This window comes from Pseudophryne corroboree, chromosome 3 (assembly GCF_028390025.1).
Source record: "Pseudophryne corroboree isolate aPseCor3 chromosome 3, aPseCor3.hap2, whole genome shotgun sequence".
Lineage (NCBI taxonomy): Eukaryota > Metazoa > Chordata > Amphibia > Anura > Myobatrachidae > Pseudophryne > Pseudophryne corroboree.
Window position 1 is genome coordinate 794,707,700 of NC_086446.1, and position 23,755 is coordinate 794,731,454.

General features: G+C 47.2%; 1 protein-coding gene across 1 annotated transcript in view; it reads right to left on the reverse strand.

The window, feature by feature from the left end:
- LOC135056898 (VPS10 domain-containing receptor SorCS3-like) overlaps window positions 1-23,755 on the reverse strand; it is a 1,027,710-nt gene that overhangs the window by 515,324 nt on the left and 488,631 nt on the right.

Genomic DNA, 23,755 nt, shown 5'->3' on the forward strand with positions numbered 1-23,755 from the left:
AGAAGAAGCTGGAGACATTGAAGGAGGAGCTAAATCAGAGCACTACATTTTGGCCACCGTGCTCGATCCTAGATTTAAAACCTACCTTGGATCTCTCTTTCCGGCAGACACAAGTCTGCTGGGGTTCAAAGACCTGCTGGTGAGAAAATTGTCAAGTCAAGCGGAACGCGACCTGTCAACATCTCCTCCTTCACATTCTCCCGCAACTGGGGGTGCGAGGAAAAGGCTCAGAATTCCGAGCCCACCCGCTGGCGGTGATGCAGGGCAGTCTGGAGCGACTGCTGATGCTGACATCTGGTCCGGACTGAAGGACCTGACAACGATTACGGACATGTCGTCTACTGTCACTGCATATGATTCTCTCCCCATTGAAAGAATGGTGGAGGATTATATGAGTGACCGCATCCAAGTAGGCACGTCACACAGTCCGTACTTATACTGGCAGGAAAAAGAGGCAATTTGGAGGCCCTTGCACAAACTGGCTTTATTCTACCTAAGTTGCCCTCCCACAAGTGTGTACTCCGAAAGAGTGTTTAGTGCCGCCGCTCACCTTGTCAGCAATCGGCGTACGAGGTTACTTCCAGAAAATGTGGAGAAGATGATGTTCATTAAAATGAATTATAATCAATTCCTCCGTGGAGACATTCACCAGCAGCAATTGCCTCCACAAAGTACACAGGGAGCTGAGATGGTGGATTCCAGTGGGGACGAATTGATAATCTGTGAGAAGGGGGATGTACACGGTGATATATCGGAGGATGATGATGAGGTGGACATCTTGCCTCTGTAGAGCCAGTTTGTGCAAGGAGAGATTAATTGCTTCTTTTTTGGTGGGGGTCCAAACCAACCCGTCATTTCAGTCACAGTCGTGTGGCAGACCCTGTCACTGAAATGATGGGTTGGTTAAAGTGTGCATGTCCTGTTTATACAACATAAGGGTGGGTGGGAGGGCCCAAGGACAATTCCATCTTGCACCTCTTTTTTCTTTAATTTTTCTTTGCGTCATGTGCTGTTTGTGGAGTATTTTTTTGAAGGGCCATCCTGCGTGACACTGCAGTGCCACTCCTAGATGGGCCCGGTGTTTGTGTCGGCCACTAGGGTCGCTTATCTTACTCACACAGCTACCTCATTGCGCCTCTTTTTTTCTTTGCGTCATGTGCTGTTTGGGGAGTGTTTTTTGGAAGGGCCATCCTGCGTGACACTGCAGTGCCACTCCTAGATGGGCCAGGTGTTTGTGTCGGCCACTAGGGTCGCTTATCTTACTCACACAGCTACCTCATTGTGCCTCTTTTTTTCTTTGCGTCATGTGCTGTTTGGGGAGTGTTTTTTGGAAGGGCCATCCTGCGTGACACTGCAGTGCCACTCCTAGATGGGCCAGGTGTTTGTGTCGGCCACTAGGGTCGCTTATCTTACTCACACAGCTACCTCATTGCGCCTCTTTTTTTCTTTGCGTCATGTGCTGTTTGGGGAGTGTTTTTTGGAAGGGCCATCCTGCGTGACACTGCAGTGCCACTCCTAGATGGGCCAGGTGTTTGTGTCGGCCACTAGGGTCGCTTATCTTACTCACACAGCTACCTCATTGCGCCTCTTTTTTTCTTTGCGTCATGTGCTGTTTGGGGAGTGTTTTTTGGAAGGGCCATCCTGCGTGACACTGCAGTGCCACTCCTAGATGGGCCAGGTGTTTGTGTCGGCCACTAGGGTCGCTTATCTTACTCACACAGCTACCTCATTGCGCCTCTTTTTTTCTTTGCGTCATGTGCTGTTTGGGGAGTGTTTTTTGGAAGGGCCATCCTGCGTGACACTGCAGTGCCACTCCTAGATGGGCCAGGTGTTTGTGTCGGCCACTAGGGTCGCTTATCTTACTCACACAGCTACCTCATTGCGCCTCTTTTTTTCTTTGCGTCATGTGCTGTTTGGGGAGTGTTTTTTGGAAGGGCCATCCTGCGTGACACTGCATTGCCACTCCTAGATGGGCCAGGTGTTTGTGTCGGCCACTAGGGTCGCTTATCTTACTCACACAGCTACCTCATTGCGCCTCTTTTTTTCTTTGCATCATGTGCTGTTTGGGGAGTGTTTTTTTGGAAGGGCCATCCTGCGTGACACTGCAGTGCCACTCCTAGATGGGCCAGGTGTTTGTGTCGGCCACTAGGGTCGCTTATCTTACTCACACAGCTACTTAATTGCGCCTCTTTTTTTCTTTGCGTCATGTGCTGTTTGGGGAGTGTTTTTTGGAAGGGCCATCCTGCGTGACACTGCAGTGCCACTCCTAGATGGGCCAGGTGTTTGTGTCGGCCACTAGGGTCGCTTATCTTACTCACACAGCTACCTCATTGCGCCTCTTTTTTTCTTTGCGTCATGTGCTGTTTGGGGAGTGTTTTTTGGAAGGGCCATCCTGCGTGACACTGCAGTGCCACTCCTAGATGGGCCAGGTGTTTGTGTCGGCCACTAGGGTCGCTTATCTTACTCACACAGCTACCTCATTGCGCCTCTTTTTTTCTTTGCGTCATGTGCTGTTTGGGGAGTGTTTTTTGGAAGGGCCATCCTGCGTGACACTGCAGTGCCACTCCTAGATGGGCCAGGTGTTTGTGTCGGCCACTAGGGTCGCTTAGCTTAGTCATCCAGCGACCTCGGTGCAAATTTTAGGACTAAAAATAATATTGTGAGGTGTGAGGTATTCAGAATAGACTGAAAATGAGTGGAAATTATGGTTTTTGAGGTTAATAATACTTTGGGATCAAAATGACCCCCAAATTCTTTGATTTAAGCTGTTTTTTAGGGTTTTTTGAAAAAAACACCCGAATCCAAAACACACCCGAATCCGACAAAAAAAATTCGGTGAGGTTTTGCCAAAACGCGGTCAACCCAAAACACGGCCGCGGAACCGAACCCAAAACCAAAACACAAAACCCGAAAAATTTCAAGTGCACATCTCTACCTCCCACCCACCCTTATGTTGTATAAACAGGACATGCACACTTCAACAAACCAATCATTTCAGCGACAGGGTCTGCCACACGACTGTGACTGAAATGACTGGTTGGTTTGTGCCCCCACCAAAAAAGAAGCAATCAATCTCTCATTGCACAAACTGGCTCTACAGAGGCAAGATGTTGTCCTCACCCTCATCCTCTGATTCCTCACCCTTTTCAGAGTTTACATCCTCATCCTCACAGAGTATTAATTCGTCCCCACTGGAATCCACCATCACAGGTCCCTGTGTACTTTCCGGAGACAATTGCTGGTAAAGGTCTTCCCGGAGGAATTTATAATTCATTTTGATGAACATCATCTTCTCCACATTTTGTTGAAGTAACCTCCTACGCCGATCGCTGACAAGGTTACCGGCTGCACTAAACACTCTTTTGGAGTACACACTCGAGGGGGGCAACTTAGGTAAAATAAAGACAGTTTGTGCAAGGGCCTCCAAATTGTCTCTTTTTCCTGCCAGTATACATACGGACTGTCTGACGTGCCTACTTGGATGCTGTCACCAATATAATCCTTCCCCATTCTTTCAATGCAGTATCAGTAGACACACTGAGCCAGTCTCAGGAGACACTTGAAAGGTTAATAATGGCGTTCAGTTACCCGGATCGTGACAATTGTACAGTATGTGCAAAACATGGGACGTGCTGGAATTTGCCCAGATGTAATGCACGCATAATATTGGTGGCATTGTCAGATATCACAAATTCCCAGGAAAGTCTAAGTGGGGTAAGCCATTGTGCAATGATGTCCCTCAGTTTCCGAAAGAGGTTGTCAATGGTGTGCCTTTTAAGGAAACTTTTGATACACATCATAGCCTGCCTAGGAATGAGTTGGCGTTTGCGAGATGCTGCTACTGGTGCCGCTACTGTTGTTGCTGCGGGAGGCAATACATCTACCCAGTGGGCTGTCACAGTAATATAGTCCTTAGTCTGCCCTGCTCCACTTGTCCACATGTCCGTGGTTAAGTTGACACCTGTTGTCCAGATTTGTGGAGAAAAAATTCCACACCGAAGAGGTGGATTTTTTGGTGTTTTGCCCAGGCATGACGATGGGCTTTTTCATCCCATGGCCAACAACTGTCTCTACTGGTGCTTTATTCAAACAAACCACATCACCATCAGAATCCTCATCGTCAACTTCCTCCTCAGCGCCAGCTACACCAATATCCTCCTCATCCTGGTGTACTTCTACAGTGACATCTTCAATCTCAATATCAGAAACTGGACTGGCGGTGCTCCACCCAGCACTAGCAGGGGGCGTGCAAATGGTGGTAGGAGTCTATTCTTCCCAGACAGTCTTGGGAAGGTCAGGCCTAGAGATCGCAACCGTGGACACAATTGGACTCTCCTTGGGGATTTGTGATATATTTGAATGCACAGTTGCTTTTTTGCTGTTCTTTAACAAGCTTATTTTTTTTATTTTTTCGAGACGGAGGAGGGCTTCCATCTTCATGAGAAGCTGAACCACTAGTCATGAACATAGGCCTTGGCCTTGGCCTTTCCTTGCCACTCCGTGTCGTGAATGGCATATTGCCAATTTTAAATTTTTCATCAGATAATTTCTTCTTTTTTTTTTTGCCGATTATTAATTTTTGCTTCTTGGATTTTACATGCCCTCTATGACATTGGGCATCGGCCTTAGCAGACGACGTTGATGGAATTTCATCGTCAATGTCATAACTGGTGGCAGCAGCAGCTTCAGCACTAGTACTAGGAACTGGAAGTGGTTCCTGATCTTTTACTATTTTTTCTTCCAAATTGTTGTTCTTCATTTCACAGGACAGCACCCCTTTATTATTACAGCACATAGAACAGTGCCCCTTTATTTTCACAGCAGCCCTGTATTTTTACAGCATACAAGACAGGGCCAGTGTACTTTTATTTTAACAACAGCACCCCAGTATTTTTACAGCATACAGGACATGGCTAGCACCCCTGTATTTGAACAGCACCCCTGTAATTTTACAGTATACAAGACAGGGCCAGTGTAACTTTATTTAACAACAGCACCCCTGTATTTGGGCCAGTGTACTTTTATTTTAACAACAGCACTCCTATATTTTTACAGCATACAAGACAGGGCCAGTGTACTTTTATTTTAACAACAGCACCACAGTATTTTTACAGTATACAGGACAGGGCCAGCACCCCTGTATTTGAACAATGCCCCTGTCATTTTACAGTATACAAGACAGGGCCAGTGTAATTTTATTTTAACATCAGCACTCCTGTATTTTTACAGCATATAGGACAGGTACAGCACCCCTGTAATTTTACAGTATACAAGACAGGGCCAGTGTAACTTTATTTAACAACAGCACCCCTGTATTTGGGCCAGTGTACTTTTATTTTAACAACAGCACCCCTGTATAATAATAGCATACAGGACAGGGCCAGTGTACATTTATTTTCAATGCACCCCTGAATTTTTACAGCATACAATACAGGGTCAGTGTACATTTATTTTCACTGCACCCCTGAATTTTTACAGCATACAAGACAGGGACAGTGTACATTATATATACACTATACATTTTATATATATATATATATATATATATATATATATATATATATATACTGGCACTCGCTGCATACTATGTAGATCTAACCCCGTTGCCCTCTGTCCCGAAGATTATGGTATCCACAATCTTCTACATAAAGTCACATAATCGGCAACACTTAGGGATAGAAAGAAACACAAGACCACCACGTAGCAAAAGCCAACATTTCAATGCTGGCGCATTTTCATCAGGGCAATTGGGGGTTCTTGGTACTCAGAAACCCCCCCTGCGTGTGCCACAGCCTAGCGGTTTATCAGTCATGCTTCGAGTTCCACTATAGTATACAGCGTAAGTTGCAAGATGCACAAAGCCAGGTCAGGGTTGTATACAGATATGGGGAAAGAGCCAGCTGGCTACCAGGACAGTAAGGCTTAGTGAACAGGAGCAGCAGATACACAGACCGCAATGGTTAGAATACAGACCAGTACTGCAAGTTATTATTATTATTATTATTATTATTATTATTACATTTTATTTATAGGGCGCCACAAGTGTTTTGCAGCGCCGTACAAAGGACAGTACAGGGAGACAAAACTTAGCATTACAGTAAATAAATAACAAAAATAGGGTACAGGTAACAAAGAGCAACACAATTCTCAAAACATAATACAGCTTAGATGTAAGTAGCGAGGGAGTGATCATCGTACTACTAGGGGCTGGCGGCCATAGATAGAGATGAGCCTTTACCAGCAGGAGAGAAAGCGGGTAAAGATGGTCGCTGAGTAGGAGAGAGCTGTAATAATAATAATAATAATAATAATAATAATAATGTACTTTTCTCCCAATAGGACTCAAGGTGCTTTACATTTGCATTTAAAACAAACAAACAAACAAACAAACAAACAAACAGACAAACAACCAAACACAAAAAGCAAAGTAAGTTTAACAGAAAGGAGAACTTTGCACTTTGCACGTGGGTTGTGCTTTTTTAGGAACTAAAAGGACATACAGTAAGTGAAATGCGTGAGTGACGGATATGTCTTGAGTCTGTTTTTAAAGGATTCTAGCGTGGCGGCCTCTCTCACTGTGCGGGGAAGTGAGTTCCATAAAGTCGGAACCACAAAGCTAAAAGCTCGACCGCCAGATGAATTCCAGGAGATTCTAGGTATAATCCTTCATCTACAAATCACAGTAAGTGAACGAGGCCGTAAGAGACCAGCAGCTGCATCAGGTACCTTGGTCCATGGTCATGTAGGGCTTTGAACGTCAATAAGAAAATCTTAAAATAGATTTGCCATCTTACAGGTAGCCAGTGTAGGGAGTAGAGGATGGGTGTTATGTGGCTGGAACGAGGCTGGTTCGTTTTCTACCATTTTCCAGGATATGGAATAGAAAATACACTGTATGTACAACACAGAGCTGATTGCACCCAGAGAAATACAATCTGACTGGCATGTATCAGGAAAAAACAAGCAAGTATTTTAAGATCGATCTGGCGTGTCACCGATGCTGCTAGCAGTGAATGGTGCTAAGGCTGATGCGTTTCATTACCATCAGGCAGTTTCTTCAGGGAACAGTGCATCGTTATGCTGCCAGAGATATGTCAAAGTGCTGGATTTCATTCTCATTAAGTGGTGACATTTATTCTTCCAGGTCACACAACGGGCGGGCCTGCTATCTGCGTTCCCATTTAGGGGGTCATTCTGAGTTGTTCGCTCGTTATATTTTTCTTGCAACGGAGCAATTAGTCGCTAATGCGCATGCGCAATGTCCGCAGTGCGACTGCGCCAAGTAAATTTGCTATGCAGTCAGGTATTTTACTCACGGCATTACGAGGTTTTTTCTTCGTTCTGGTGATCGTAATGTGATTGACAGGAAGTGGGTGTTTCTGGGCAAAAACTGTCCGTTTTACGGGTGTGTGCGAAAAAACGCTACCGTTTCTAGGAAAAACGCGGGAGAGGCTGGAGAAACGGAGGAGTGTCTGGCCGAACGCTGGGAGTGTTTGTGACGTCAAACCAGGAACGAAACTGACTGAACTGATCGCAGTTGCTGAGTAAGTGTGGAGCTACTCAGAAACTGCTAAGAAGTGTCTATTCGCAATTCTGCTAATCTTTCGTTCGCAATTTTGATAAGCTAAGATTCACTCCCAGTAGGCGGCGGCTTAGCGTGTGCAAAGCTGCTAAAAGCAGCTTGTGAGCGAACAACTCGGAATGACCCCCTTAGTGTCATACAGTAGCGACTCATAGCCTCATTATTACAATTTTGGTTTTTATTTGCTACTGCCCTGTTTTACATAATATATCTACTAAATGAGTCTGAGGCTTAAAAGTTATTTTAAAAAAAGTATCTCGTTGTAATGAAACTGAGGGGGTCAGATCTGATCGCTGGGCTGCTAATTTTGCTGTCCTGCGATCAGATAGTCGCCTCCTCCAGGGGGAGTGTAAATTTGCCGTGCAAGTGTGCGATCTTATGTGTACGCCGAGCTGCTAAAATCCACCGTGTGCAGTCTCTGCGCAGTCCAGGACTTACTCCTACAGTGCGATGAGAACAGTCTGATCGGGGCCGGAGCTGACGTCATACACCCTCCCTGAAAATGCTGGGAACGCCCACATTTTTCCTGACAGTCCCAGTAAACGGTCAGTTACCACTCACAAACGACTTCCTCCTGTCAATCACCTAGCGAACACCCGTGCGAACAGGTTTTTTGCACCATCCCGTCACAGACCAGCAATGTCCTTTTGTTGCTGTCCGACGCACGTGCGCATTGCGGTACATACGCATGCGCAGTTAGTACCTGATCGCGGCGATCGGATCTGAATGACCCCCAGAATCATTTATCTGACGTGTTACCATCAAACTCACACATGAGAGCGACTGTTCGTCTTTATACGTAAACCATTCCACATTGTTACCCTGGAGGTAATCATGTATCCAGAATGTTCTAGATTAAACACATCGGCGGCGAGTGCTGATTGCCAGGATGCAGAGCCGTGCTTTATGTGCGAGGCAATAATGACAGCCGTTCCCTCTAATTGTAACGGCAGCTCTTGGATTGTGTATTAGGGAGTAATTGGGTGATTTCACTGAGTAATCTGCATTGATAGACCTGCTTTGCAGAGCCAGGATGCAGCCAGTACTACTGTAGCTCATAACTAGCGGCACGTGCGCAGTTTATATTGCCGAGGCAGTGTCTTCCAGGAGCTGCGTAAAATGGTTTTATGTTGACTACACATCTCTATAGAGTCAGATTGCATAATAATCTAATTATTCAGTTTTACCATTTGCATCGTCAGCTGCAATACGCATTTTCTCGCCCGGCTGTCTTTTGTTTAACAAATATGTTGGCAGAGAGAGGAAGCTGAAATATTAAATTGGCAGAGTCATGGTGCCCGCATCAATCAGCCCTGGAGGCAAAACTACAAAACATGATTAAGATGAAATTTATGTTGCATAGATTTGCTGGGAGGAAAGATCGACAATCACATTGGTTTCTGGGTCCCTTGAGAGTCAGACGTGCAATACATTGTACATTGGAGGCTTCGGGGGGTCCCAGAACAATGGCACACTGGCACTTGGTGCCCTAGACCAATGATGCTTTGAGGCGCAGAGCCCTAGAATATTGGCTCATTGAGACTTGGGACCCCAAAACAATGGAATCCTGACCGCATGGGACCCAGCTATAGACATGTTTAAAGGACACATGTGACTAGGGATTTGTTCCCTTGGCCTGGCATGCCTGGTGCACACCAGTAATTTAGTGCCAGCCAATCAAAACATTTTTTATATTTTACTCAAAGGGATACAGTCCATTTTTTATTATTTACACCTAAACAATGTCTATAAATAATTATATGAAATTAATTTACCTAGTTTCTATGATGGCACTAATGTCAGCTTTTGGAGGTCATTATTTAGTACAGATACCATTGTTTCTCTTCTCTTCCTCATAATTCTGAAATCTACTGACTCCTACTGAAATCTCCTATCTGAAATTCTGATCTCCTGATAATCTTATTGAGATATGGTAACCCATTCACAAAACAGAATTAGTCTGGGTTAGTGACATGGTTATGTGACATTATTTGGGCTACATGACAGAAAACAGCCAAAGGGCCATCGGCAAGCCACAAAGCCTGCATGGGGAATACAATATAGCAGTGTCTGGTATGTACAACCTCCTTTGCTAAGTACAATCATTGCAATGTTGTTGCCGTTGTGCATTCCGAAACTACCAAGCTTAGCGCAACAACCTCAGGAAAACTTTTTAAGGATGGCCATCAACCATCGATGATTAGAAATCATCAATGGTCTATAGCCAATGGTAACTATTTTTACCAACGACTGCTGAGAACCATATGGTTCCCCGCCATTGATGGTAGCCAGTACTGGGAATACGATGGGTCTGCCTACCTCCCTGACTTTACAGAGTCAGCTGTCAGTCAAGCAGCTGCACCCACTCTCTCAATGTAACTGCAGAGTTACCGCAGCTGCCGACATGCCATTAAACAAGCAAAAGAAAAATCATCCATGCTATTCGATAGCAGGATGGTAGTTAGTCGAATAGTTTCTAACCATCGATGGCAACCATTGATGGGTAAAGAATCGATGGCAATCCCTACTATGAGCTCAGCCTCCCCTCTGTGATAGTCAGACACAGCCTGGAGCTGGGAGGAGGGCCTCACTGTGACCAATAATACTGCAAAGCACCGCACAAGGGGAGGAGCTATCAGATCTGCCTCACTGAGGGGGCGTGGCTTGCTGCAGTGTTGGGTGACCTAATACCCAGGAAGATCCCCAGCCAGGAGGAGCCAGACTGAAGGAGAAGCCAATGATCAAGAGGCTTACATGCAGAGAAACGTGCTGATGAGTGCCTGCTGGGGCTGGGCAAGGGGAACAGAGGGCTGTCCAACTCCCCTCCTGTGGGCAACATACCCTCCTGCCACGTGGAAGAAGCAGATAGTGCCCAGGGGCTGGCAAGCTTAAAAATAGAGCTTTGCTCTCTAGGGCAAGTGTGAGGTATCAATGTGTGGACCAAGAACCCAGTGGGCAAAAGATTTAGGGGTACATTTACTAAGCAGTGATAAGAGCAGAGAAGTGAGCCAGTGGAGAAGTTGCCCATGGCAACCAATCAGCACTGAAGTAACATCTAGAATTTGCATACTATAAAATGATACAGAGCTGCTGATTGGTTGATGGGGAAATTTCTCCACTGGCTCACTTCTCCACTCTTATCACTGCTTAGTAAATGTACCCCTTAGTGCAGTACTGTATAGAGCATACTTGTGACTTTTGGGCTGTTCTCTCCGGGAGAGAGCAGCCGGTCGGCTCAGCAAAGCAGGCGGGCAGTGAGGTGACGTGCAGAGGAAGGGCGGGCCATAAACAGAATGGGGGCGGGTCAGAGGCGGAACGGGGGCGTGGCTGCTGGATTGTGTCATGAAAGCCACGCCCCCCACTGTGTAATGCCACTATTACCGGCATTATACAGCAGGGGGTGTGGCTATTAAACAAGAATCGCGTCATCGTCTGCCCGGACCCCCCACTTTACTCGCTAAGTGGGCGACCGGGCAGGGGGTGAACCCTGAAATCGGGAGACTTGTCTGTTCTTCCGGGGGGCCAGGAGGGTCACCTGATTTTTGGGAGCATCCCAGCTATTCCGGGAGGGTAGGCAAGTATGGTATAGAGGGTTTTAAAAACATGCCACTGTTCCCTGCCAGACCTTCTGATGCCAGTCTTATTTTTCATCTACAACTTTCTGCAACAAACTGTTTTCATGTTATTAGTAGAAAGAAAAAACCTGATTGTCACTGGCGTATTTGTAATGGGTGCAGTGTGTGCGGTGCACGGGGGCCCCGGGGGGTCCAGAGGGACATAACCGTGGCGCAGCAGCAGCACTGCAGAAGTCACTGGAAAAATGCTACGGCCGCCATTTTTCCGGTGTTTCACGCATGCGCAGTAGAAAAATTACTTGGAAAATGGCCACCATTTTCCGGGAGACCTGCGCATGCACTCTAGACTCTGGGACAGCGCCAAGGTCTCCTTGTGACCCCAGTGCCCAGAGCTTTAGCGCTGTCGCTCTAGATGTGCCCTTGGTGATAAGGTCATATATGTACAGTATGTATAGTAAAAAATATATACTGTTTCACTTTTGTATGATACCCAGTAGCGGATCTTGCCACGGGTAAGCAGGACTTTTGCCCGGGGCGCCGCCTTCCGGAGGGCGCCGCACCATGGCAAGATCCGCTGCTGCTGTGCCCCCCACTGCCCGCTCTGTCCCGCTGCCGCTGCCCGCTGTGTCCCGCTGTGAAGGGAACTAGACGCGTTTCCCTTCGTGGAGAAGACCTTTGTTGTGCGGTGCGCGATGACGTCATCGCGCACCTCACATCATTTCAATGGCGCTACTACTGTACAGGGGGTGTAACTGACCACGCCCCCTGTATGAAACCACGCCCCTATTGCCCGCCCGGGGCGCAAAAATCCCTAGAACCGGCCCTGATGATACCCACATGAACCAATGGGTTCATATGTATGTGTGTGCAAATCTGTCTCTGATATTAGCCAGTGCTTCCCCAGCCAATGACCTCACTGCACGTCACTGCTGTGTGAGGGGGTGGGTGCAGTGAGCAGGAGAACCAATGACTGACCGCGTTGAATAAATTTGCTGCGTGTGATTGGTCCATCTGCTTACACTCCCCCCTACACTATCACTAAATGTTGGTTACCCAGATTTCTTCGCTAGTTCCCCTGACCCACCAAGTTTCTGGGATAGGACAGCTGCTCCACGCTTTGCAGAGACATCGCTCTAGAAGACCGGTCTATATAGAGAAAGGTTGATGTGAAAGATGTCTCTAAAATTAGTTTTTTTTTTAGTTGCATCCATAAGGCTTATGCTACGTTTGCAGGTAAGACTCATCTGTCATGAAACGGATTTGTGGATCCTCTGTCCAACACTGGCTGATGTGTGTTTTTATCTAAACATATTGGGCCTAACTCCAAGTTGATCGCAGCAGGAATTTTGTTAGCAGTTGGGCAAAACCATGTGCACTGCAGGGGAGGCAGATGTAACATGTGCAGAGAGAGTTAGATTTGGGTGGGGTGTGTTCAATCTGCAATCTAATTTGCAGTGTAAAAATAAAGCAGCCAGTATTTACCCTGCACAGAAACAAAATAACCCACCCAAATCTAACTCTTTCTGCACATGTTACATCTGCCTCCCCTGCAGTGCACATGGTTTTGCCCAACTGCTAACAAAATTCCTGCTGCGATTAACTTGGAATAACCTCCATTGTCTGCTTTAGATTTTAGGCCCTCATTCCGAGTTGTTCGCTCGCTCGCTGCTTTTAGCAGCATTGCACACGCTAAGCCGCCGCCATCTGGGAGTGAATCTTAGCTTAGCAGAATTGCAAACGAAAGATTAGCAGAATTGCGAATAGAAATTTCTTAGCAGTTTCTGAGTAGCTGCGATCAGTTCAGTCAGTTTCGTTCCTGGTTTGACGTCACAAACACACCCAGCGTTCGCCCAGACACTCCCCCGTTTCTCCAGCCACTCCCGCGTTTTTCCCAGAAACGGCTGCGTTTTTTGCACACACCCATAAAACGGCCAGTTTCCGCCCAGAAACACCCACTTCCTGTCAATCACACTCCGATCACCAGAACGATGAAAAATCTTCGTTACGCCGTGAGTAAAATACCTAACTTTTGTGCTAATTTACTTGGCGCAGGCGCACTGCGAACATTGCGCATGCGCAGTTTGTGACTAATCGCTCCGTAGCGAAAAAAAACTAACGAGCGAACAACTCGGAATCACCCCCTTAGATTCCACTCTATCGGCTCACTCTCTTCCAAAAAAAACCTTGTTCCTATATTAAATAATGAATCTTTGTAAAGTGCGCAGGGCAGAGGTACTTTGATCCAGAGTGATTTACATCCCAGCACCGTGTTGGGCTTCACTAGCCATCCCATCCCCTCAGTGCACCCAGGGCCTGTTTTTAGCAAAAAGATCATCGCTTATCCAGCTCTGTGAATCAGAGGATCACAGCAGGGCACCTGTAGCATTGCGTTGTCTTAGTGTATTACTATCTGCCTTTGGCTGGTCATAAGCATCAGACAATTTCCTTCTCCCTGTGCATATTATAGATCATGTAAGGAAGTGTTCCCAGTGGAACTGGATTCTTTGGACACATGGAATTAAAGAAAGTGGACAGGACAGTTTATGTATTCAAATAAGCATTATAGAATAATTATGATAATAATAAGCTGTACTTATCAAAATAAATGTTCAAGTGGTTGAGGTATCCTGTGCCTCATCCTCACATCTAGGCTGGATACAATCAGGAAAATCCCGGCCATGCACCGGTCCAGGATAGCTTGGTGTGCTTCAAATCACACCAACTTCATTCGGCCACTTGTGTTTCACTCTTTCAGTTTTTATATCACAGAGGACACAGCCCGGAAATATCACTCCAAGTGCGGGATGTATTAACATATGCGATCAACATCACGATGCGGTGACGGAGGCCCCCCGCGATACCTGTTAGGTGGTCTGTGGGGGGTCTCCGTCACCTCCCAGGGGTCCCCACACTGGCTAGACGCCGGGAAGCAGCAGCAGGCTGCCCCCGGCGCCTCCTCCTCCCCCCTACAGCCGGAAGGACCTCCGGCTGCATTGCTAGGGGGGAGGAGGAGACTACCTTCCGGGTCCAGGGCCAGGGCAGCCTGGAGGAAGGTAAGCCGGGGGGGGGAGGCATCTGCGGCGGTGTCGGTGGGTTGTGGCGGTCAGCGAAAAGAAGCCCATAGGCTTCTATAGGGTATCGCCATCCAGAGATGGCGATACCCTGGACGCCGAAAACGTGGTGGTAGGGTATTGGTAAATAAGAAAATGCGGTAAAACCCTCGTTTTCGGGGGTTTTATCGCAGTTTTGCTTTAGTACATCCCGCCCCAAATAAGTTATAAACATGATTTTTTGTGTCATTGGCTAAGCAAAGGTTTGCAGTTTCCGTTACTATCCAAAACAGGTGCAAAAGGTTCAGTGCAACAACAAGATGCAGTTAAGGTTAACCACAGACATTCACATCTCAGGACATTCCAACCCTGTATGTGTATGTGTCAGATAAAGCAACACCTTGCATAGTGTAAACTTTCACTGCCACTATTGATGAAAGTGTGGCAGTTGGGGATTGTGCTTTTGGAGCAGACTTCCCAGCATTGGAGCAACACTAAGGGGGTCATTCCGAGTTGTTAGCTCGCTAGCAGTTTTAAGCAGCGTGCAAACACATAGTCGCCGCCCACTGGGGAGTGTATTTTTGCTTTGCAGAAGTGCGAACGTCTGTACAGCAGAGCGCCTGCAAAAATATTTTGTGCAAAACAAGACCAGCGCTGGACTTACTCTTCGTGTGCGTTGATTCTAACGTTGGAGGGACGGCTTTTGACGTCACACACCCGCCCAGCGTTCGCCCAGCCACGCCTGCGTTTTCGCTGGCACACCTGCATTTTTCCAAACACTCCCTGAAAATGGTCAGTTGCCACCCAGAAACGCCCCCTTCCTGTCAATCTTCTTGCGGCCAACAGTGCGACTGAAAACGTCACTAGAACCTGTGCAAAACCACAAAGCTCTTTGTACCCGTACATCACGCGTGCGCATTGCGGTGCATACGCATGCGCAGATTAGCCATTTTTTTTACACTGATCGCTACGCAGCGAACAACGGCAGCTAGCGATCAACTCGAAATGACCCCAAAAATTACTGTACTCTGGTAGATTTGGATTTGCCTCAAAATGCAGGGAGTCAGATCCATACATTGCACCGGGCCATCACATTTATTAATGGCATAATAAAAGCCCATTTGAGCCTTGTTGTTAATGAATAGGCACGTGGAAGATGCAATGTGTCTAAGTATGTAATAGGACCAGACCCCATCTCTGTCAGGCAGTGCCAAATTCTAGTTCCAACAGAGGGGAAATGGCTGGTGCCCCACTGCACAGAGAGGTGCACGCTTACAAATCTCTCCAACACTTTCACTCATTCCACTACAAACAGGATCTTCTTCTTGAAATGCTCTGCACGAAGGTCAGCACCGCTCCCTACCCCATACTCTGCAAGGAACATTCACATGTCACCTTTCCACCGACTGTACCTCCACACACCACCATCTAGCCCTGTAAATCGAAGAACCTTGGAAGAAATCTAGGCACAATTGTGCAGATCCAAGAGCATTACGTTTTTTTTGTAAATACTTTAAGGTCCTTGGTTTAAACGTCTGACTCTACACCTGGCTCTGGTGTGATTATTGATAAAAGGACTGATGACTGCACTTGTAACACAAACCTTATTGTCCTTCAACAAATTCCAATTCCTTTCATCAGACCAAACGCTGACCTGTAGGGCTCGGCTATTGTATGCCCCCATATCACCAAGACTGAAGATACTTCACGTTTCCAGCAGTCAGGACACAGCTTTCTTCTATAAACCATTCATTTCAATTCGAAAAAAGTAAAATCCTTTGATCCCGTGAATCATTAGGGATTATTTTTCATGTGTTACTTATTTAATTAAGATGAATAATTTAGGTACAGAGATGGAACTCATCTAATTATATAATAACGTTCTGGTTTTCAAGTGTGGTATATTCCACAATCCTTTAAGATAGCTCCTTATGATCTGCAATTAAGAAATGTACTATTAAAAGAAACCCTAAAAGAAGTTTTGGCAAACGCCACTAATTCCACAGATGAGATATGTAAAGTAAACTGAAGATCTCATTATAATGCAAAGAGGCAAGCCGTCACGCTGGAATACATAATTGTCTATGCAAATAGGGTGCCTAAGTAACTGCGCACTGCAAAGCGGCGGTGTGTGGGACTGAACCACAGCGGAACAGATTGCCAGCCAGCCTGGAAAGGGCCCTCATAGGCTGCCCTATTGCCCACTGGAATGCTAAGAATATATCTACGGCCTCGTGACTTGGATATTAATAAAAGTTAGCATAGTGTACTATGCAAGCAGGAAAGATAAGTTCCAACACTGGCAGAAGCTCCTTGCCCAATTAGGTGATAAGTCAGGGCATCTGGACACAGTATTCCTGATAGTCTGGGACAATATACCCCTCACTACCCCTGCTTTTATGGAAAGGACTCATCGCCCAGTACAGGAGGATGCATCCCAATAAAACGTGGCATGAAATACCAATGGCCCTCATTCCGAGTTGTTCGCTCGCAAGCTGCTTTTAGCAGCTTTGCACACGCTAAGCCGCCGCCTACTGGGAGTGTATCTTAGCTTATCAAAATTGCGAACGAAAGATTCGCAATATTGCAAATAGACTTTTCTGTGCAGTTTCTGAGTAGCTCGAGACTTACTCTTCCAGTGCGATCAGTACAGTACTTGTCGTTCCTGGTTTGATGTCACAAACACACCCAGCGTTCGCCCAGACACTCCTCCGTTTCTCCAGCCACTCCCGCGTTTTTCCCAGAAACTGCAGCGTTTTTTCACACACTCCCATAAAACGGCCTGTTTCCGCCCAGAAACACCCACTTCCTGTCAATCACATTACGATCACCAGAACGAAGAAAAAACCTCGTAATGCCGTGAGTAAAATACCTAACTGCATAGCAAATTTACTTGGCGCAGTCGCACTGCGGACATTGCGCATGCGCATTAGCGACTAATCGCTCCGTTGCGAAAAAAAAATAACGAGCGAACAACTCGGAATGACCACCAATGTTCATTTTAATTAGTGGGAGGCTAAGGTTATATTTTCATACTTATGGTAGAGAGTAAAAGTTAGACCCATGGAGTTTTGCCCCCAAAAAAGGCGTAGATTTTGGAACATGGGGCCTAATTCAGACCTGATCGCTCGCTAGGGTTTTTTTGCACTGCTGCGAACAGATAGTCGATGCCTATAGGGGAGTTTGTTTTCCCGCTTTGCAAGTATGCAATCGCATGTGTAGCAGAGCTGTACAAACGGATCTTGTGCAGTCTCTAAGTAGTCCAGGACTTACTCAGCCGCTGCCATCACTTCAGCCTGTCCGGTCCTGGAATTGATGTCAGGAACCCTCCCTGCAAATGCTTAGACACGCCTGCGTTTTTCCAACCACTCCCGGAAAACGGTCAGCTGCCACCCACAATCTCCTTGCGATAGCCCGTGCGAATGGATTCTTTGCACAAACCCATCGATGAGCGGCGATCCGCTTTGTACCTGTGTGACATGCCTGTGCATTGCGGTGCATACGCAGGCGCAGTTCTGACCTGATCGCAGCGCTGCAAAAAATGCTAGCAAGCGATCAGGCCTGAATTAGGCCCCCTGTCTATAATTATTTTATAGACTAGTTTCTTTGACCAGTCATTCGCTGGCCGTGCCAACCTTAAACCCCAACCACAGAAGGTGTTATATCTTCTGTATGCCCAGCGCTCCCCATCCATACGTTGGAGCCATGTGAGCCATTGGCAGAAAGAAGGACAGAGATGGAACGGACCGTTACCCTTTATTATATAGGTTGCATTTAAATGAGTAATCTTATTTAAAAAATAAAAAATAAGAACATAAAGAGAATAACTACAACTGTTAAGATGTTGGTTTCTTATCATCACAGATGCAAATTTACGCAGTGCAGTTACTCGTAGCAACCATTACTTTCATCAGTCTACACCATCAGCTAAAGATATCCCCCCATCTTGACCAATCAGTGTTACAAGAATGGAAACTGGCCATTGGACTCCGCACCCCAGGCTTGCACCAATGGCTGGCATTAATGCCACACAATGGGACATTGGGATCCGGTCTGAAGATCGACACTGTCTAGGTCGACAATGTTTAGGTCGACAGGGTTGGAAGGTCGACAGGGTTTCTATGTTGATGTGTGCTAGGTCGACAGGTCAAAAGGTCGACATGAGTTTTTCACATTTTCTTTCTTTTTTTTAACTTTTTCATACTTAACAATCCATGTGGACTACGATTGGAACGGTAATCCGAGCGCAGCGGTAGCGGAGCGAGGCACCTTGCCTGTAGCATGGCGAGCAAAGCTAGCCATGCGAGGGGACACGGTGCACTAATTGGGGTTCCTGGTCACTCAACGAAAAAAACGACACAAAAACCCCAAAAAACTCATGTCGACCTTTTGACTTGTCGACCTAGCACATGTCGACCTAGAAACCCTGTCGACCTTCCAACCCCGTCGGCATAGTGACTGTCGATCCACACCCGAACTATTAGGACTCCCCCTGGGACAAGATTAATCTGTAACTGCAGCACAGATGAAAGGGTCAAACGTGGTCAGGTTGTTCAGCTCATCTTGGAGTGGAGTTCAGCACCACGGACAGCTCCATCTATTATTCCAGCGTTCCATCCTGCCAGTGGTCGTTTGACTGCACGCTCGCAGAGTTTTATTTGCAGTTCACACAAATTGATTTCTGGATTTCCCACGCTCCTTTGTTTAGTTAGATTGTTAATATTTCCCCTTGCAGCCGCTCTGAGAGCTGAAAGGGAAATACATTTTCATGTCATAACATTGGTTGAGTCGCTGAGCTCTGAAATAACAATGCAACAGCGATCTCGGGGATGTAAATTTATACGTCTGAAGCGAGACTGTTATTATATGTCCCCATGTGGATCTTTAAGTAAAGCTCTCAAACACAACTTAAACTGCCGGCGACAAGGACAAAGCTGAAGGTAGATTCAGAATGTCAGTAAGGAGCGAGCTTGTGACCGAGGGTTCCGCGGCTGATTTCATCAGATCATACCTGGATTGATCTCCTGCTCAGTATTTCATGAGCAATCAATTACCCTGGGGAGGAAGGAGGAGGAGAAGCGGCTATTTTTAGAAAAATAATAATAAGGGTGCATTAGAGGAGATCTCTTGATATTGAGGAATAAGTCATAAAGATATACTTGGGATTGGCAGCACAGAGAAGAATTTGTCCTATGCAGGGGATATACGGTGTATCCAGACAACCAATAATTATGCACAGATATGTATTGTGTTACTGCTACAATGTGGCTAGTATACTATACATGTGGCTACTGCACAACTTGTCCTACACCTGCTATCAGTCTGTACTTACGTTGGCTGATAGGTCTGTCAGGGTTGGACATCGACCGTCAATAATTATCAACCATCAATGGTCTGATGTCATCGGTGACTAGTTTTACCATCAGTGGGAGGCCACCAAAGCTGTACATTCGTGGCGGTGTCACAATGGCTAATACCATAGTCTGCTCATACACAAAGTTAAACCATTCATGTCAGTTCTATTTCCTGCCCTGCACTGCAGCCAATCAGAGGTGACCACAGGATAGGAAATAACACTATAACAGATGAGAATACAGTAGCAAAGACTGATAGGCTCAGAACCCAGTGGAAAACACAGGAGTTCTAGAGGGGGGAGGGGGGGGGGGGGGGGGGGGGGTCCAAATGCAATCCACAATCTCCCACTCTGCAGAACATTGGAACTGGGGGAGCAGTAGAAGAACCTAGTAACAACCCTGAACATTGGTCTTTTTATACACTGTATACTGTATGGCATATAGTACTAATATTTAACACTATAGATGGTCTATAACATAGGCTGTATCAAACATATTTAAATCATTGACAATAAGATAAGTGGTCAGGAAAAGGTTAAACATACCATAATAAATAAATACACAAACATAATAGAACCAGTACTGCACTTTCTAAGCACACGTTCTCCCACCTCATAGTAAGGCTCCTGTCTCTTCTTCCTGGTAGCTACTCTCTGGTCCAGTGCACTGACTGAGGACTCAGATCCACACACACAGCAAACTTGGTAGAAGAAGATGCTACCACTGGGCATGTGCAGCAGCTCCATACCATAATAAATAAATACACAAGTCCCTTACACTGCATGATGTGGCGGCAGATCTGGTAATCATATTATATACCATTGCTATTGTCATAATTTGAGCCACTTGCCAAGAGGAGGGAGGTTTCCGGGCAACTGGAACCCCCCCCCCCGCGTTTACCTATGGAACCAAGCACCGACAACCAGCCAGGAAAAACAGAGAAGTTGAACTGAGCAGTTAGTTGTCCATACATAATAAGAACAAGTACCAAGAATAACATCACATAGGCAGAGGGTGTATGAGCAGCTGTCTGTACATTGGGATAAACAAAATCTGTGAAAATAACACCCAGCGTATGGAAGAGCCTATTCTTATGCAATAGAACAATTACTGAAAATGAACATTAATTAATTGAGACATTCCCTGCAAACCCAGGGCACTTCCAGCTGTACCGTATCCATCATATAAGCAAAACAACTTCCGTGTAACACTATGCCTCATTACAAAATTAAATCTGCGCTCCTGAGGGCACCGTGTCACCTTTCCGTAGAATAATGAGACATTATTTGTGTCTATAATAAGTTGTTAGTGTACGATAATGTCACCGCGCTCACAATGACTGCGTCTACTGTGAGCCACCTATCCATCAAACAATCTCTCTGCACCCATACAGACACAACGTTATGCCATCCAGGCAATGCAAACACGGCTCTGAGAGCTGGACTTCAGCACCCAGCGATATGCGGAGAGGAGACAGCTTAGAGCCGCTTGTGATTTAAATGTTCTGGATCATCTAATATGAAAACATTAGACAGTAATCAGTCACATATCTGCAGAGCAGGTCTCCCCGGGGCCTGCAAATCGTGCACTCAGACAGCACACTCAAGGTGACCACACTAATATATCGCCATAGTACGGGGGACTTGTGGCCATACAGTGCAATAAAATCTAATAACAGTAATGAAAACAAATGGCCCACTTTATTTCCAGTTCTTAATTTCTTTCTTAATTATAGGACTATTGGAGAGAAGCTTCACCCAAAGCTCTAGGTCTTTCCTCTGCTAAATATCACCTTGGAAAGCCGCTAGCTCTGGATTCCGACTCAGCAGCTAAAAATGGCCCTATGTGGTATTTTGATATATATATTATATGTCTTGATAAAAGGGACTACGGTCCTTGAAACGTCGACTAAACTTCTGCTGGTCAGCGCCTTTGTTTGATGTCAGGAGTGCCAACCACAATTGCTTTGTATATATATATATATATATATATATATACACACACACACACACACACACACACACACACAGTAGAATACCTTAGGTGTTATGTAAAATAAAGAAATATACCATATCACATACACGTACTCTGTACTTTATATGTGTATTAAGTTATTTATACAGCACATGCTGTAGTTAATATCCTGGTGCTCATGACCCCGATGGTCAGAATTCCAATGGATCCCAGACTGTAAGTACTGGGGTTAGGGTTAGGCTGTGGTAGGGAGTGGTTGGGGTTAGGCTGATGTAGGGGGTGGTCAGGGTCAGGCTGTGGTAGGAGGTGGTTAGGGTCAGGCTGTGGGAGGGGGTGGTTAGGATCAGGCTGTGGTAGGGGGTGGTTAGGGTAAGGCTATGGGAGGGGGTGGTTAGGGTTAGGCTGTGGGAGGGGGTGGTTAGGGTTAGGCTGTGGTAGGGGGTGGTTAGGGTCAGGCTGTGGTAGGGGGTGGTTAGGGTCAGGCTGTGGGAGGGGTGGATTAGGGTCAGGCTGTGGTAGGGGGTGGTTAAGGTCAGGCTGTGGGAGGGGTGGATTAGGGTTAGGCTGTGGTAGGGGGTGGTTAGGGTCAGGCTGTGGGAGGGGTGGATTAGGGTTAGGCTGTGGTAGGGGGTGGTTAGGGTCAGGCTGTGGGAGGGGTGGATTAGGGTTAGGCTGTGGTAGGGGGTGGTTAGGGTTAGGCTGTGGGAGGGGGTGGTTAGGGTTAGGCTGTGGGAGGGGGTGGTTAGGGTTAGGCTGTGGTAGGGGGTGGTTAGGGTCAGGCTGTGGGAGGGGGTGGTTAGGGTTAGGCTGTGGTAGGAGGTGGTTAGGGTCAGGCTGTGGGAGGGGTGGATTAGGGTTAGGCTGTGGTAGGGAGTGGTTAGGCTGTGGTAGGGGGTGTTTAGGGTTAGGCTGTGGGAGGGGGTGGTTGGGGTCAGGCTGTGGTAGGGGGTGATTAAGGTCAGGCTGTGGGAGGGGTGGATTAGGGTTAGGCTGTGGTAGGGGGTGGTTAGGGTCAGGCTGTGGGAGGGGTGGATTAGGGTTAGGCTGTGGTAGGGGGTGGTTAGGGTCAGGCTGTGGGAGGGGTGGATTAGGGTTAGGCTGTGGTAGAAGGTGGTTAGGGTTAGGCTGTGGGAGGGGGTGGTTAGGGTTAGGCTGTGGTAGGGGGTGGTTAGGGTCAGGCTGTGGGAGGGGGTGGTTAGGGTTAGGCTGTGGTAGGAGGTGGTTAGGGTCAGGCTGTGGGATGGGGTGGATTAGGGTTAGGCTGTGGTAGGGAGTGGTTAGGCTGTGGTAGGGGGTGTTTAGGGTTAGGCTGTGGGAGGGGGTGATTAGGGTTAGGTTGTGGTAGGGGGTGGTTAGGGTCATGCTGAGGGACGGGTGGATTAGGGTTAGGCTGTTGGAGGGGTGGATTAGGGTTAAGCTGTGGTAGGGGGTGTTTAGGGTTAGGCTGTGGGAGGGGGTGGTTGGGGTCAGGCTGTGGTAGGGGGTGGTTAAGGTCAGGCTGTGGGAGGGGTGGATTAGGGTTAGGCTGTGGTAGGGGGTGGTTAGGGTCAGGCTGTGGGAGGGGTGGATTAGGGTTAGGCTGTGGTAGGGGGCGGTTAGGGTCAGGCTGTGGGAGGGGTGGATTAGGGTTAGGCTGTGGTAGGGGGTGGTTAGGGTTAGGCTGTGGGAGGGGGTGGTTAGGGTTAGGCTGTGGTAGGGGGTGGTTAGGGTCAGGCTGTGGGAGGGGGTGGTTAGGGTTAGGCTGTGGTAGGAGGTGGTTAGGGTCAGGCTGTGGGATGGGGTGGATTAGGGTTAGGCTGTGGTAGGGAGTGGTTAGGCTGTGGTAGGGGGTGTTTAGGGTTAGGCTGTGGGAGGGGGTGGTTGGGGTCAGGCTGTGGTAGGGAGTGGTTAGGGTTAGGTTGTGGGAGGGGGTGATTAGGGTTAGGTTGTGGTAGGGGGTGGTTAGGGTCATGCTGAGGGACGGGTGGATTAGGGTTAGGCTGTGGGAGGGGTGGATTAGGGTTAAGCTGTGGTAGGGGGTGGTTAGGGTCAGGCTGTGGGAGGGGTGGATTAGGGTTAGGCTGTGGTAGGGGGTGGTTAAGGTCAGGCTGTGGGAGGGGTGGATTAGGGTTAGGCTGTGGTAGGGGGTGGTTAGGGTCAGGCTGTGGGAGGGGTGGATTAGGGTTAGGCTGTGGTAGGGGGCGGTTAGGGTCAGGCTGTGGTAGGGAGTGGTTGGGGTTA